The sequence below is a fragment of the Triticum urartu genome, chromosome 4A (genome assembly GCF_056163025.1).
Source record: "Triticum urartu cultivar PI428250 chromosome 4A, HENAU_Tu73, whole genome shotgun sequence".
Lineage (NCBI taxonomy): Eukaryota > Viridiplantae > Streptophyta > Magnoliopsida > Poales > Poaceae > Triticum > Triticum urartu.
The window spans coordinates 464927263-464945807 of record NC_141876.1 but is presented as its reverse complement, the minus strand read 5'-3'; positions in this window follow the sequence as shown (position 1 = coordinate 464945807).

Genomic DNA, 18545 nt, shown 5'->3' with positions numbered 1-18545 from the left:
GTTCCGTCCTGCGCCACATTGGTCGGCCCGTGATGCATTCAGGAAGACCCATGGATGACTAGTCGTACAAGACAAAGATAGCAGAATTGTGAATGACTCTATGTCCATTGACAAAGCCGGCTAGGATTTGTAACCCTAGGTTCTCGGACTAAGGTAACCCATTTATCTCTGATATTACTATTCATCCAACCTAACTTTAAGGGGAATCCTACAGAATGCTCTACTAGAATCATACTCGTCGATTAGGAAGAGAGGTGTGAGACAATGCGTGAGAGATAGGCGTAAAGATAATGTGCGTACATGAGACACGTAGGCAGGTCCATGTATATAGAAAGGGTCGATGAGGATTGTGCGTGTGTATGTTTGCGAGAGGAAGAGTGCTTGTGATAAAGGTTAGTGAAAACAGTTGTAAATGGTTATGAGAGGGAGGGAGGGTTATATCTAGAGCATGTGTGCGAGAAAGACACCTCGGGAGAGAGTGTGTGAGCATGTGTGAGAGACCACCAATGGAGAGTGAAACTACACGTAAAAGACTGATCTACACATTGATTAAAGATATAAATTGTATCGAAATATTAGGATGGGATCATGATATTTGCAATTCGCATAAGGAGCGCTCATTGATCCATCAGACATCTAGATTCTATCGAATTTGAGCATGTCTATGTTGTTATTCGACACAATTGATCCACATAGTTAGTATTTTGAACTCCAGACAATGCATCGCTTTAGCAATCGAATATAAACGTGAGTATAGTTCATGTTGTGTGTGTAAAGCACATTATACATACGGAAGTTACACAATGGACATTATAAATAGCTACTACATATGAACTAGCATACATTTGAATTCAACTTAAGGTGGTTTAAAAAAATCGAATTCAACATGAAGTCCATTCAATTATTTGAATTTGATATCATGGCATTTGTAAACCATACCTAAATTATGGGGGAACCAATCTTTGCTCTGATTTTGTACATAATAGCATATGTAGTCGTGTACAAAATAGATTCAAATTTAGCTCCTCATTCCAAAATAATCGTAGTTATAGGATTTTCAAGTGTCAAAATTTCAAAAAGAAGCGGATAATTTAATGAGGTTTTCAAACATACAAGGTCAAATATAATGTTGTATATTTAGGTCAATCCTCATAGTTCAAGAGTACTCTAAACGTGAATGCTTGTGTTTCAAAATTTCGAACGAAGCGCCAAAAGAGCCTCTACTCGCCCGAAACCGCGTGAGACCAATGTTTGGTAGTATAAGGAAATTATTTTTCTAATAACTCCAACCCGTGAAACCTACCGGCCCGACGTCCAAAGGTCTAAACCGGGGTAGGTTTGTAGCTTCATCTAGACGCCACGCAACCGCATCCGAAAAATATTTATACACAATGGTCGCCTAAGCACACATGCGCACGGCCAAAATCGCTCCCGCCCACTATTTGGGACACCTGGGATTACCATCCTACCCCCGACCCGCAGTAGGTCCGAAATTTAAGAGGGGGGCAAAGTTTGTACTTTCCCCGAATTTCAAACAAGCGCGACCCATTTTTGTTCAAAAAAGCAAAAAAACAAGCGCGTCCCAGACCGAAACATGGTTCCCCCCACCCGTCTGATTCCCCATTCGTACTCCGTGGGCGCCAAAACTACCTCTCCACCAGCCGCGAAACCCCGGCATCCTTCATCCGCCACCCCATCCCACCCATCAACCGCCGCCCTCCTCCATCACGCCGGAGCCGATACCCCGACGTCATCGTCCACCGCAACCTCAACCGCAACGCCCTCCACGGCTAGTAGTTGAAGCTGAGGCCGAGCCGTCCGTACCTGAGCCAGTTCAACCACGCCGTCCTGCGCCTCACCGCTGCCGCTCCAACTTCGCCACCCTCCACCGCACTGGCGCTGTTCCTGCTACGCCGTCCTTCACCGCCTCGGATCTGCTTCCCCTCCGCCGACATACGGACACGGCAACACAGTAAACAATTTGGCCATGGGTTCGTCCAAGCCTGCACCCCCCCCAGAACATCGGTTTCCCCGGTAAAAAGAAGAAAATCGGCGTGACTTGTGGAGGTGACAACACCGGCAACCGAAGAAGGTACTCCTCTTCCCTTATTTGTGCAAATCTTACGTCTCTGCTTGCACGGTATTCATCCCACAGAAGACACTAGTTGACCGCTTCTTCTTGATACTAGATGTTCCTAGTAACTCACAATGCATAAGGTTTCTCCTCATATACTATTTCACCTTAGCTAGAGGTCCGTTGCCCCCCTGAATTTCAATTTCTGGCCACTTGATTCCCAATTAACGGAAGCATTCCCCAGCGTAACAGGCGCTAGTACGCCTATTACGCCGGGGAAGCAGCGCCTTGGTGTTTATCTTAGGGGCGTGTGCGGCCTAGAGCTACTGGTGCCCGATCTGGAGGTCGGCCGGGATTAAAGCGATGGCCTGGGGGCGCTGCCAAGCACGACGGTGGTGTGAGGTCGATGGGAGGGCGGGGCGGCGGAGGCAGGGGTCTGGGCCGATGGTCGCTGGCGATTCAAGAAAGATCGTCAACAGTGACTGGCGGGAGGTAGACAAAGGCCATCTGCCCATTCCTTATAGATCGAACGGTTCATTAAAAAAATCGATTGACCTATTTATTTTCAGTCGACTGTTATCTTAGATATGACCACATGTGGTGGTGTGCTAGAGGAGTACCTGCATTTCCTGTGCTCATATATTACAAAATCATATAGAGTAGAATCTAATTTTGTTTGCCATGCAATGTTGTAGAGCTATCATATGTCTCATGTCATTTATTTTTCAGCCACCTGCTATCTGCTACTTTTATAGTGCACTAGTTCTGCACACACTTCACCCTTACTCTCACTGTTGTGTTTTTATGCAAGGGTATTTCAGACTCTGCTGCCATGAGAGAAGCCAAAAAGAAAAGAGAGAAGTCACTCCAGTTTGGTGTGCGGGTAGGCAAGACACGTTTCAGCGCTATAATGGGTGCAGTGTCAGCAGATGGAGACGGTAAACGTAGCTCTGGAGTTGATGACCTCGCTCGCAATGAACCACCATCCCAGGTGCTTGCTTTAACTTCACGGTGTCATATGTGGTTGCATGTTCCATATGGTGTCTAGCTTGTATTCGAAAGGCCGAAGTCGGTAAGATAAGGAAAGATATTTTTGACATGAACCACCATCCCGTCAGCACCAGAAGACAAATAGCTAGTCAGGGCACTGGCTGAGCCAGTGACAAGCCCAGCAAAGATAGGCATCACCTGGAAGCTAACTAAAAAGCTGTGATGGTGGCGAAGCAGCACACCTCCCACCAGGCTCTCAGGTCCTAGATGATCATTCTCACCACTCCAGCCGGATGTCCAGCTTGTATTGCTTCCAATTTGGTTAAATTGCATCTACTTAGCTTACACATTATACCTTTGAATATGACATGCCTTTCTGTTTTTGGTACATACTAGTACATCTGTGTATTAACCATGTTCTTACATCAAACTAATGTTCTTGTGTATCCCTCATCAATCACTTATGACGAGGCAGGCAGGCAAGGGGACTACTCCTCATTTAAAGAATGCAGCGTCAGCCTCCCAACATGATTCTCAAGAAACATAAATGCTAGATGAAGATAGTGAACGTAGCTCTATAGTTGATTACAGCATCTCCCCTACACTAGCATCGCAGGTGCTTTCTCTAACTTGGCAACGTGATATGTGGTTGCATGTTACATATGGTGTCTAGATTGTAATTCTTCCAATCTGGTTAAAATGCATGTGCTAGTCTGCTTTGCTTATACGTTATACCTGTTAATGTGACATGCCTTCCTGTATTTAGTACATAGTACATCTGTCTATTAAGCATGTCCTTACATAAACTATTGTTTTTTTGTATCCCGCATCAATCAACATGATGAGACACCTTTAGTATATGCAGTGCGATATTAGTTGCATCTTTCATATGATTTATAGCATGCGTTGCTTCTAATTTGTTGAAATTCCATTTATGATGGGACGCTTTAAACTTGGCAGAGTCATATTGGTTGCATCTTTCATGTGGTGTCTAGCTTGCATTGCTTCTTATTTGCTGGAATGGTTTCTGCTTAGTTTACACAAACAGTTGTGAACATGCCATGCCGTCCTGTTTTTCGTACATATTCCATCCTGGTATCATGTGTTTGCCTTACATCAAAGTAGTGATTGTCAGTATCATGCATGAATGAGTTCTGAAGAGAAAATTTTATTGCTTTTTCTTGTCGGTTTTACTTGACAATTCAAAATCAATAAAGGGGAAGGAAGTTAGCAAGGCAGCGGATAAAGGTGCTCCTTCCGAACGGAGGGCCTCTACAGTTTCTACTCCTCCACACCCCCAAGATGATTTCCAAGACAACACATGCATAGACACTCAACAAAGCTGTGTTTATGATGAGCACGTCTCCCCTAGTGCAGCATCACCGGTGCTCCGTCTAACTTGGCACTGTTATATGTGGTTGCATGTTATGTGTGATGTCTAGCTTGTATTGCTTCTAATTTTGTTGAATTCCATCTGCTTACTTTACACATTATACTTGAATAAGACACGTGTTCCTGTTTCTAGAACATACAATATTTGTCTATCACACCATGTTCTTAAATCAAATTACTACTGTTGTGTAACCTGCAACAATCACTTATCATAAGACACGTTTGACTTCGGAGTGTGATATAGGTTACATCTCACATTCTTTTCTAGCTTGTATTACTAATTTGTTGAAATGGCACTTATGACAAGACAGTTTTAACTTGGTAGAGTGATATTCGTTGCATCTTTCATATGGTGTCTAGCTTTCATTGCTTCTAGTGTCACAGCCCCAGTTCAGCCCTTGCTTGACTTTGCTTGCTCATCATGTCATCATGTTTAAATTTCATGAAACTTGAAATGGGGATTGTTGAAACCCTAGCACCTAATGAATTCAACTAGGTTCGATAAAAATATTTTCAATGATCCCAAATGCCCTTTAGAAAAGTTCATGATTTTTGTTAAAGGTGAAAACCCCTGCCAAAAGTCATGCACATATTTCTAGGCCATTCTGGATTTTTGAATTAAATCGTATTGTATTTGCATTTGGGCATTTAAATGCTATACATATTTTTAAGTGCTTAAATAATTGTGAAATTAAATGAGGGCTGTTGGAAACAAATTCACAAGTGCCCACAATTAATTTCAGCATTTTAACAAATGGTTTAGTATTTTTACTAAATCAAAACTTACTGCAAAAAATAGAAAACAGAAACAAATAGAGAAAACCAGAGAGAGAGAAGTTACCTGGCCACTTACCTGGCGCAGCCCACCTGGCAGCCCACTGGCTGGCCCAGCACTGTGCTGGCCCGTGCCAGCCACCTGCTTCCTCTCGCCAGGTAGGCAGAGAGGAGCGCGCCCGCGCACGCCGAGCTCACCACGCAGCTCCCTGGCCGCCTGCCCCGCTTGGACAGCGTGGCCATGCCTCGAAGCCCCTCCTAGGCGCCGCCCCGACCTCGCCGACATCCCTATTCTCCCCTGGCTCTCTCCCTCGTCCCCACCCGCTATGGCCGACGCGCCCGTAAGCCGCCGCCATAGTTGACACCACCGCTTCTTCCTCGCCCCCTCGCTGTGCTTGCGAGCTCCGCCTCGACGTCCTCGACCTCCTCGGTTCACCACACGTAGCCGGACGCGCCCCTCTGCCCTCACCGAGCTCGTCCCCGACCGCCGTCGCCGGAGATCCCCCTCGATGCCCCGAGTGCCTCAGGCCCTCCCTGAGCTCACCGTCCACTCCACGAAGATCGCCGTGAGCTTCTGCCTGTCCTCCCCCTCTCTGTTCTCTTTCCTATGCACCATAGCCACCGCACCGAGCTCTCCCGCACGCGCCACCGTGCCCCCCGACGACCATTTGGTCCACTTGGCGTGTCCATCGCCCTGGCCGCATCGCGCACACACATACTAGTGCTTCAGCTCGCCCGCATGCGCACCGCAGCGCCGCTCGCGCCTCACCCGAGCTCCGGCCGCCACGGCTGAGCCCCTCGCTGTCGCCACTGGCCACCCCAGGCTCGACTGGTGCCACCGCCCGATGCGCGCTGGTCTGGGCTCCCGAACGAGCCCAGCCACGCTGCGAACGGGGAACCACAGCCCGTACCCAAGTGCCCCACCGCGTATGCTGCCGGCGGCGGCTAAACGCCGGTCTAACCCCGGCTGTGCTGACGTGGCGAGGTTATTTAGGCATTAACCACCTCCTAATCAAACCCCTAGAGTCACAGACAGCCGGGCCCCACCCAGTAATTAACCACAGGGTTTTTCCCTGCTTAATTTAACTAACGCTTTGACCCGCCACCTCAGCGTTGACCTGGGCCCCACTGTCAGTTTTAATCGGGGCCGGCCCGGTTGACCAGCTGACGTCAGCCTGACCTAGTGCTGACGCAGTAAAGCCTTTCTGGATTTAAAATAAATTAGAAAAGGTTTAGAAATTCCAAAAAATGGTTTAAACTTCTAAAAATCATAGAAATTCAACCGTAACTCCAAATAAGATAAATTATATATGAAAATGATCAGAAAAATCCAATCTATCCATCTGTACTATTTTCATGCATGTTAGAACAAGTTATAGCTACTGTTTAGGACAAATAAAATGAATGGCATTTAAATAACCATATGTGGAGTTTGAATTTGAACCTTGGGTTCAAACCAACTACACTTAAATGTGTTGCTAGTTGCATTAGGCCAAATCACATCATATTGCCATGTCATAATCATGCATCATAATTGCTGCATTGCATTGATTGTGGTCTTCCTTGTTTGCCGGTGTTGTCCCCTCTCGATAGACGTGGTTCCGACGATGTGATCGATGACACCGATGAAGAACTATACTATCTTCAGAAGTGCCAGGCAAGCAAAACCCCGTTGTTCATTCTGATACAATCCCACTCTCTCGCTCCTGCTCTCTTTTACTGCATTAGGACAACAACGATTCAACTATTACTTGCTGCGGTAGTTGAACCCCTTTCCTCCGCATGACCTGTCATTGCCACAGTAAATAGATGAAACCCACTAGCATGAGTAGGAGTTGTTTGAGCCCTGATGTGCCTACTCATTCATGCTTGTTGTCATGCCTGCTACTGCTTAGAGTTGAGTCAGGTCTGATTCACCGGGAATGGATTGGAACATGGTGAACATGTCCTACCGTTGAGAGCTAAGTGTGTGAACACGATTTGGTAAAGGTAGCGGTGAGAGGCCATGTAGGAGTACATGGTGGATTGTCTCATTGCAGCCGTCCTTAGGAACTGAGTTCTGTGTTTGTGATCCATGAACAGTTACTACCACACATTGGGCTCCGGGCGCTCCAAGCTCTCTCGACTTATTAACCAACTCGATCTCTGTCCAGGAGTTGCAACTAGTTTCTACCAAGAGGCACCCGGTACAGGTGGGCTTGGGACAGACTAGGCACAGTGGCCCGGTGTACCAAGTGGCACCCGGATTGTGGGCTTGGGAACCCTGTACACATCGTTTGGGGCCGTGAGCGACACCCTGGCTGGATCTCCTTGCGGATGGAACCCGAATAGGCGATAAACCTGGACTAGAGTGAAAGTGCAACTATCCCTAGGTGGTTTTGGTAATTCATAACAACATATAGCTCATTGAGCTAATGCTATTCCAAGATGACTATTTCAGGAAAGCTCAATGATTGGCATGGCATGGATGTGAAAGTGGAACCCTCAAAATGCTAAGGACAAAGGATTGGCTCAAGCTCAAAAGCTCAAGACTCTTCATTTCATATTTTAGTGATCCAAGATCACTTTGAGTCCATAGGAAAAGCCAATACTATTAAGGAGGGATGAGGTGTCGCTTAATGAGCCTCTTGCTTCATGTGCTTAGTGATACGCTCCAAAACCCTCAACTACTTTCCCATATCCACATATGACCTAAACTCTAAGCCAAACTCGGTCCTACCGATTCTTCCTATCCGGCGCCACCGAGTTTCACTTGTCATTAGCCACTGCCAAACCCTAGCAATTCGGTTCTACCGATAAGGATCTCGGTCCCACCGAGATGGGGTTGCAAACTCTCTGTTTCCCTTTCGTAACTTTTCGGTCCCACCGAAAGAGCGAATCGGTCCCACCGAGATTGCAATGTAAACTCAGTGTTTCCCCTTTGTAACTTTTCGGTCTCACCGAGTTCCACTCGGTCTCACTGAAAGAGCAAATCGGTCCCACCGAGTTTGCCTGACCAACTCTCTGGTTAGCTAATTACCAAATTCGGTCTCACCGAGTTTGTGTAATCGGTCTCACCGAGATTACGTTATGCCCAAACCCTAACCGAATCGGTCCTACCAAGTTGCATGTCAGTCCCACCGAAATTCCTAACGGTCACTAGGTTTACTATTTCGGTCAGACCGAGTTTTCTGATTCGGTCCCACCGAGATTGGTAAATTGTGTGTAACGGTTGGATTTTGTGTGGAGGCTATATATACCCCTCCACCTCTTTCTCATTCAGTGAGAGAGCCATCAGAACACACACATCATTCCAACTCATTTGTTCTGAGAGAGAATCACCTACTCATGTGTTGAGATCAAGACATTCCATTCCTACCATATGAATCTTGATCTCTAGCCTTCCCAAGTCGCTTTCCACTCAAATCTTCTTTCCACCAAATCCAAATCCTATGAGAGAGAGTTGAGTGTTGGGGAGACTATCATTTGAAGCACAAGAGCAAGGAGTTCATTACCTACACACCATTTGTTACTTCTTGGAGAGTGGTGTCTCCTAGACTGGCTAGGTGTCACTTGGGAGCCTCCGACAAGATTGTGGAGTTGAACCAAGGAGTTTGTAAGGGCAAGGAGATCGCCTACTTCGTGAAGATCTTCCGCTAGTGAGGCAAGTCCTTTGTGGGCGATGGCCATGGTGGGATAGACAAGGTTGCTTCTTCGTGGACCCTTTGTGGGTGGTTGCTTCTTCGTGGACCCTTCGTGGACTCGCGCAACCGTTGCCCTTGGGTGGAGCCCTGTGTGGACTCACGCAACCGTTACCATTTGTGGGTTGAAGTCTCCATCAACGTAGATGTAGGATAGCACCACCTATCCGAACCACGGGAAAAACATCCGTGTCTCCAATAGCGTTTGAATTCTCCAAACCCTTCCCTTTATATTCTTGCAAGTTGCATGCTTTACTTTCCGCTGCCAATATACTCTTTGCATGCTTGCTTGAATTGTGTGATGATTGCTTGACTTGTCCTAAAATAGCTAAAATCTGCCAAGAACTAAAATTGGGAAAAGGTTAAGTTTTTATTTGGTCAAGTAGTCTAATCACCCCCCCCCCTCTAGACATACTTTCGATCCTACAAGTGGTATCAGAGCTTTGGTCTCCATTTGCTTGATCTCCATAGCTTTTGCTGGTCATAGCCTTGGTTTCACAACCTAAGAGAGTATGGCGTCTAGCGAGGGAAATTATCACCGTAGAGGTCCTTACTTTGATGGTACTAATTTTGCTAGTTGGAAGCATAAAATGAAAATGCATATTCTTGGACATAACCCCGCTGTTTGGGCTATTGTGTGTGTTGGTTTGCAAGGTGACTTCTTTGATGGGAGAGAACCAAACCGTGAAGCTACCGCGGATGAGTTGAAGATGTTGCAATACAATGCTCAAGCTTGTGATATTCTCTTCAACGGATTATGCCCCGAAGAATTCAACAAAAGCAGCCGCCTTGAGAATGCAAAGGAAATTTGGGACAATTTGATTGATATGCACGAAGGTACCGAATCCGTCAAGGAATCCAAGTTGGATGTGCTTCAAAGCCAACTTGACAAGTTCAAGATGAAGGATGGTGAAGGTGTCGCTGAAATGTACTCTAGGCTTGCTCTCATCACAAATGAGATTGCCGGCTTAGTAAGTGAAGAGATGACCGATAAATTCATCATCAATAAGATCCTAAGAGCCTTGGATGGAAAATATGATACCGTGTGCACATTGATCCAAATGATGCCCAATTACAAAGATCTCAAGCCAACGGAGGTGATTGGAAGAATTGTTGCTCATGAGATGTCACTTAAGGATAAAGAGGAACTTCACAACAAATCAAGTGGTGCCTATAAAGCCTCATGCGAAGCCCCTACATCATCAAGTGAGAAACAAGACTTCAATGAAGAACTGAGCTTAATGGTGAAGAACTTCAACAAGTTCTACAAGAGTAGAAGCAAAGATAGAAGCTCCAAATCAAGGTCCTACAATGACAAAAGATCTTCTAGTCGAGAGCGAAACTGTTACAATTGTGGAAGACCCGGACACTATTCCAATGAGTGTACTGCTCCCTACAAGAGAAGAGAAGATTCTCCAAAAAGAAGAAGCAAAGGATCACCACCAAGAGAGAGAAGGAGTAGAGATGATCGTTATGAACGAAGATACTCATGGAGAAGCAAGGATTTGGAAAGGAAGGAAAAATCATCAAGGAGCTACACAAGATGAAGACATCAAGCTCATGTTGGTGAATGGGTATCCGGCTCCGACTCCGACAGCCACTCCGAGAGAAGTTATCACTCCGACTCCGAAGATACTCAAGATGAAGGTGTTGCCGTTCTAGCACTTGTGTCAACCAACTCCTACGACATATTTGACTCACCAAATGAAGGAGTTGGAAGATGCTTCATGGCCAAAGGTCCTAAGGTAACACACCCCGAGTATGTTGATTTCAATAGTGATGAAGAAGACTTGTTAGGTGATGATTTGCTTGGTGACAACTCTAGTGATGAATACTATGATGAAAGACCAATTAATCATGCTAATCAAGATAAAACGAGTGACAATGATAAGGAGAAGATTGAGGCTCTAACTAAAGAACTAAAAACTCTTAAGTTGGCTCATGACACTATCTTCGAAGATCATCGAGAACTTTTAAGAGCTCATGAGAAACTACGCTTTGAAAAGCTCAATCTTGAGCAAGAGCATGAGTTCTTAAAGGCAATCAATGATGATCTCCGCAAGAAAAGTTCTTCTTACATTGCCAAGCGTTTACTCTTATCCACTTACATGCCTCAAGTCAAGTCTAACAAGAAAGATTCTTCCTCTAGTAGTAACAATGATCATGCTAAATCCAATATTGTTGCTTCTAGTAGTTCTCTTGATTCCACTAATGATTCTCTTAGCCAAGTTACACTTGAGCAAGAAAATAGCTTATTGAAGGGAATTATAGAGAAAGGAGTGTACAAAAGCCTTGCCGGAAGTAAGCAATTCGAGGAAATTGTGCGCAAGCAAGGAATGCACCGGAAGAATCAAGGTGTTGGTTTTGAACGAAAGTTCAATGCCAATGGAGTTGAATGGGAAGAAGATCAATACCCCAAGACAAAGTTTGTCCCTCAACAAGAGAAGTATACTTCTTTCAAGGGGACACAAGCTCAAGATGATCTTCCACCACAAGACTACGAGCAAAAAGGCAAGGACAAGCTTCAAGAGGAAATTGATGCATTTGAAGAAGCTCCTAAGAACTTAGTCAAGTGGATTCCCAAGACTTCTTCAAGTTCCACTTCATCAAGTACGACTACAACTCCAAGTATTCCCATCAAGATGATGTGGATCCAAAAGAAGAAGAACTAGAGAGTTCTTGAGGGTGACTCCGCCAACATACTTCACTCTTATCATTTTGGCAAGAATAAGTGCAATCAACTTCCACATCTTGCACTAGTTCAAGGAGTCACAAACCCTCTTGTTGGTAAGACAAGGGACAAGGTAACCTAAAAGTTTTCATGGACATCATATTTTGTATGCATCACTCTATGTCCATGGATATCCTTGTTTGTTCCTTGTGGGACTAACCCATGTAGGTATTGAAAGTGCAATTCACTCAAATGGATAGCTCCAAGAGATCTACATCAACATTGAGCATCCACATCTTCAATATCTACATTAAGTCATCATCGACAAAACCCAAGGTTAGTTCATCCCTCTTAGGGGGGATATCACATCTAGGGGGAGCTTTACTCTAAGACTTGAGCTAAAGCAACTCTAAAGATGTGAACAAAACAATTCTTTATGTAAAAGTGGTAACCCCGCTTGAGCTTAAATGATGAGTATGACCTACGATCAAGTGTTCTCACTTGACTCCTAAGTCAATATACTCATATATAGATGACCTAGTCATCGCAAATTGCTTGATAGATGCTAGAATTGGTTGTGCATGCCTTGCCACATATTTCATTTGCCATCTTATTGTGTGAGCATGCTGATTGCATATTTTACTCATTCGAGGACATCCACTTGTTGCTTTGATTGTTCGGTTTTATTTCTTTTTGCCAAGTGGATGGACAAGAATGCCTAAGAACCTCCTCTAGCTATCTATGCTTTTCTCGTCTCAAACTCTATTCATGCTGCATCACAAAATTTGATCAAGTCAGATTCGAACCACTCTGTGTGAGGAGCGCTCGGAGTCTCCTGATTCGTCATAGACTTAAACTTCCAAATCCTCTTTATGATTCTCAGTCTGACCGATACTCCACTTTCGGTCCTACCGAGATCATTAAGTTGATCTAGGTTTTCGATCTCGGTGCAACCAATTTGAACCTTTCGGTCTCACCGAGTTTTAGTAACTGCACGCAGTTATGAATCTCGGTGCCACCGAGTTGTTCAACTCGGTCACACCGACAGGGTCGGGCTATATATAGTCACGGGCAAAATTTGGAAATTTCTCCGAACCCCTTCGCCCGCGCGATAGCCTGCTCTGCCCCCGAGGTCTCCGGATCGTCTTCTCGCCGCCAGCAGCCTCCAGTCGCTGGTCTCCGTCGCCGTCAACGGGATTTGTGCCCCGCCGTTGCTGCCGTAGCAAGTCCCCGCCGAACTAGGGTATGGACTTGATCTTTGTGCTATTCCTCAATCTGATTCCTAGCACATTGTGATCATATTGATTCTTTCCACGATTGAAACACTTCTATCCAGTCAAAACGCTCATAGATTAGGTTTGATTCGAAAATTCTAGGTTTAGGTCTCCGCCGAAACCATCTCGGACCCACCGAGTTGAAAAACTCGGTCCCACCGATTTGGCTTATGCCATTGCACAAGTGAGACTTGGTCTGACCGAGAATTACTTATCGGTGTGACCGATTTTTGAACTCAGTGAAACCCTAGCAGTCTCGGTGCCACCAAACTGTGACTCAGTCCTACCGAGTTCACTAGTTTAGGTTCCAAAAACTGCTTCGGTATCACCGAGTTTGAAAATCGGTAGATCCGAGATGATTTCAGTGGGAAACTAAAACTAAGTTTTTGGATCATTCTTTTTGCAAAAATCTCTGCATTTTGTGATGCTCATCCACTCTATCTCCTCTATAATCTATTCACAGGGTCAGCAGTCAGTTTGCAACATGTCAGACCAGAGTGACAGTCAAAACTTGTCAGAGCAGCAAGTGTAGTTGAGTGAGGGCACTAGCCCCTCAAGTTCCTCAGATGATGGCAGCAGGAGCACACCCAGCAACCTGCCTAAAGCTGCCACGAGACAAAGGAAGAAGAAAACCTCAGATTCTGAAGATGAGGACTATGTGGCAGAAGAAGAGGCCACTTCCAAGAGAGTTGAGCCAGCTCAAGGCTCAAAGCCAGGCCTGAAAATCAGAATCTGCCTCAAGAGAGTTGAGCCAGCAACCTGCCTAAAGCTGCCACGAGACAAAGGAAGAAGAAAACCTCAGATTCTGAAGATGAGGACTATGTGGCAGAAGAAGAGGCCACTTCCAAGAGAGTTGAGCCAGCTCAAGGCTCAAAGCCAAGCCTGAAAATCAAAAGGCCAGCAGGCAGGCAGCCCATGTCAAAGGCTAGAGCCTCAACTGAGAAGCCTGTTCCCATTGAGCCCGTTGCAGCTAAGGGCAAGAAGAGGAAAGAGAGAGTGAAGAAGACTGTGGCTAGAGTACTTGGGAAGGCCTCCATTATGGTAGAAGAGGAGGAGGATGAAGAGGCAGCTGCACCAGCGCCCAAGGCAGCCAAACTTATGGGAGATGCCATAAGGTCAGGGGGAGCTGCATCCAAGCCCAAGGAAGCACCTAAGGCTGCATCTAAGCCTAAAAGTGCACCAAAGAGAAACACAAGAAGCATCCCAACCACTGAGAAGAACAAGGCCCCAGTGCCTGAGACTGGTGCAGAGGAAGAGGAAGAGAGTGTCCTTCGGAAGCTCAAGCCCAAGATCCCAGACCACAACGATGCTCATCCTGTGGCTGAGGATATGAAGCTCAGGAGAGACTCAGGGCTCAGGAAGTGGAGAGAAGCATATCCATATGCTTCTAGGAGAAGGACTGCAGTGGACTACAGATTTCATACCAAGGAGCAGCAAGGTTTCTATGAGACAGTGCTACTTGACAAGAAGCCAATCGTATGTGACATGAGATGGGTCGATTGGACCTATATCAAGGATAATGAAGAGTACTACCCAGGAGTTCAGGACAGCTTTAAGGCGTGTGGAGTAGAGGACTTTGTTGGGCAAAAGCTCACAAAGTGGAACGAGGAACTCATCATGCAGTTCTACTCCACAGCTCACTTTTATCCAGATGGGAGGATTACATGGATGTCTGAGGGTACGAGGTACCACTCTACTGTTGAGGAATGGGCGAAGCTGATCAATGCCCTAGAGGAGCAAGCAAATGACTTGGACATTTATGCCAAGAAAAAGATGGATCACAACTCCATGTCCAACATGTACAAGGAGATTCCGAATGAAGCACTAGACACGTTGAAGTTTGGCTCAGTGCATTATCTGCTCTCAAGATTGCCTACGATCAACTGGATCCTTAGGCACACCCTTCTGCCCAAGTCTGGAGATCACAAGATGATCAGAGGTCACGCGATCAATTTGCTTCATGTTTTTGACGTGCCTCAAAAATTCAAAGTTATGAGCCTTATAGTGGAAACAATCAAAAGGACTGCGGCAGATCAGAAGAGGAGCTGTGGATATGCCCCTCAGATTCAGGAGCCCATCAACTCCAAGATGGGCACGGGCGTATATTTGTTGGATAAGGAACACCTGCCCATCCGTCCAGATTTTGAGAACAATGAAGTTGTGATGACAGAGAATGAACCATCATCTGCCCATGCACAAGCTCAGAAGGAGAAGGCGAAGAAGGAGAAAGCTGCCAGGATGCCTACTCAAGCGGAGGCATCTGACTATTTCTTGAAGACCAAACAAGAGCAGATCAGTTACTTGATTGCGTCCACCCTGTGGATTGAGCAGAGTATAGCCACCCTGACTCAGAACCAGGCAAGTTTAGAGAGGATCATGGAACAGAGGTTCTATGACTTGGACATCAAGGTAATAGAAGTTCAGTCTGCAGTGGAGCAGCTCCAGGAGGACATGAATGAGAGGAGAGGCAGGACCACGACTCATGCGTTTGCGAGGGTGCCACGAGGTCCGAGGTCATCTGCACTGCCAGTTGCTGACACCAGAGCTACAACATCTGCACCAGCCACAGCCTCAGTTCCACCAGCTCCAGCATCCACTTCAGCTTCCACTCCGACCACGTCTACCGAAGGCTTTGTCCTTGGAGTGATCCAGACTCCACCACCACCTGAAGATCAAGCCTGAGCGTCGACTTAGCACTATGCATTTTCTAGGAACTTTTTGGTAACTTGTTGCCAAAGGGGGAGAAAATGTATAGATCATAGGCTTCGAGAGAGAGAGAGTGTTGCTTTTCTCTCTTGTTTTATTTGGTGGTTTCTTCGAACTTTGTTTGCTTCTGTGTGTGAGATACTACGTCCTTATGCCTGTGAGACATCGATGATCATGTGTTTGATCATAAGCTACACTTAATGTTTGCTTAATGCTTGCTTAAATATTATCATTCTATCTATCGTTTGTGATCATCCACTATTCTTGGTGATGAGTGCATGTATTTCATTCTTATCATTTTGAGCGCTCCACCAAGATGTATGTGATATGGAAGAGTAACCCATGACTCTAACTCTTTGTGCATTTGCAGTCAAAAGCAAATTTTAAATATGCACAAATTTAGGGGGAGCTCTTACTTATCACATACTTCTCAAAGCGACAATATATTTCATGCTTATTATCATTTGTCGAAGCTTTGATCTATATGTTGTCATCAATTACCAAAAAGGGGGAGATTGAAAGTGCAACTATCCCTAGGTGGTTTTGGTAATTCATAACAACATATGGCTCATTGAGCTAATGCTATTCCAAGATGATTATTTCAGGAAAGCTCAATGATTGGCATGGCATGGATGTGAAAGTGGAACCCTCAAAATGCTAAGGACAAAGGATTGGCTCAAGCTCAAAAGCTCAAGACTCTTCATTTCATATTTTAGTGATCCAAGATCACTTTGAGTCCATAGGAAAAGCCAATACTATTAAGGAGGGATGAGGTGTCGCTTAATGAGCCTCTTGCTTCATGTGCTTAGTGATACGCTCCAAAACCCTCAACTACTTTCCCATATCCACATATGACCTAAACTCTAAGCCAAACTCAGTCCTACCGATTCTTCCTATCCGGCGCCACCGAGTTTCACTTGTCATTAGCCACTGCCAAACCCTAGCAATTCGGTTCTACCGATAAGGATCTCGGTCCCACCGAGATGGGGTTGCAAACTCTCTATTTCCCTTTCGTAACTTTTCGGTCCCACCGAAAGAGCGAATCAGTCCCACCGAGATTGCAATGTAAACTCAGTGTTTCCCCTCTATAACTTTTCGGTCTCACCGAGTTCCACTCGGTCTCACCAAAAGAGCAAATCAGTCCCACCGAGTTTGCCTGACCAACTCTCTGGTTAGCTAATTACCAAATTTGGTCTCACCGAGTTTGTGTAATCGGTCTCACCGAGATTACGTTATGCCCAAACCCTAACCGAATCGGTCCTACCGAGTTGCATGTCAGTCCCACCGAAATTCCTAACAGTCACTAGGTTTACTATTTCGGTCAGACCGAGTTTTCTGATTCGGTCCCACCGAGATTGGTAAATTGTGTGTAACGGTTGGATTTTGTGTGGAGGCTATATATACCCCTCCACCTCTTTCTCATTCAGTGAGAGAGCCATCAGAACACACACATCATTCCAACTCATTTGTTCTGAGAGAGAATCACCTACTCATGTGTTGAGATCAAGACATTCCATTCCTACCATATGAATCTTGATCTCTAGCCTTCCCAAGTCGCTTTCCACTCAAATCTTCTTTCCACCAAATCCAAATCCTATGAGAGAGAGTTGAGTGTTGGGGAGACTATCATTTGAAGCACAAGAGCAAGGAGTTCATTACCTACACACCATTTGTTACTTCTTGGAGAGTGGTGTCTCCTAGATTGGCTAGGTGTCACTTGGGAGCCTCCGACAAGATTGTGGAGTTGAACCAAGGAGTTTGTAAGGGCAAGGAGATCGCCTACTTCGTGAAGATCTTCCGCTAGTGAGGCAAGTCCTTTGTGGGCGATGGCCATGGTGGGATAGACAAGGTTGCTTCTTCGTGGACCCTTTGTGGGTGGTTGCTTCTTCGTGGACCCTTCGTGGGTGGAGCCCTTCGTGGACTCGCGCAACCGTTGCCCTTGGGTGGAGCCCTTTGTGGACTCGCGCAACCGTTACCCTTCGTGGGTTGAAGTCTCCATCAACGTGGATGTAGGATAGCACCACCTATCCAAACCACGGGAAAAACATCCGTGTCTCCAATAGCGTTTGAATTCTCCAAACCCTTCCCTTTATATTCTTGCAAGTTGCATGCTTTACTTTCCGCTGCCAATATACTCTTTGCATGCTTGCTTGAATTGTGTGATGATTGCTTGACTTGTCCTAAAATAGCTAAAATCTGCCAAGAACTAAAATTGGGAAAAGGTTAAGTTTTTATTTGGTCAAGTAGTCTAATCACCCCCCTCTAGACATACTTTCGATCCTACATAGAGACTTGTTGGTTAGTCAGGTCGTGGCCGACTCCCTCGCCAGGCTTCCGCTTGAAGGTTGCCAAGATACACAACGTGTACATGGTGGTATGTGGCAAGAGCGTGTGTGAAGAAGTACACCCCTGCAGGGTTATCATTATCTATTCGAATAGCCGGATTCCTCGGATATGGAAACTTGGATCCCTTGCATAGTTCATAGACAAGTGAAAGTGGACACTCTAAAACTCACGAGACAAGCGTGAGTGCTATGGATGGCGTTCTCGCAAGGAGACGAGAACAGATCCATAGTGGTGTATTGGTATGGTGAATTTGTGGACTCGTGTGCGTCACCTCAAAAGAATTACTTGCAGTCATAGTTCAGGTTAGCCACCGAGTCAAAGCTGGCTTGCTGCAGTTAAACTCCACCACCCCCTTTGTTGATACCGATGCTGTAACATCCCAAATTTTCAATTTGGAATGTTATACACTAGATCATCATGCATAACATATTTTCTTGCATCTTGGCCGATCCTAGAAATTTCACGCAACTCAAGGACCTCCGGAGAGAGTTGGAGATTTCGTTATTTTCATATTTGAGAGTTTCTCAAATTTTGAAAAGAGGATCGTTTGATTTATTTGTTTTATCTTCAATAAATTTTCCGGTGTCAAAATATGAGAGAGGGAATAATATGACTTTCCCAAAATTTAGGAAAATGAA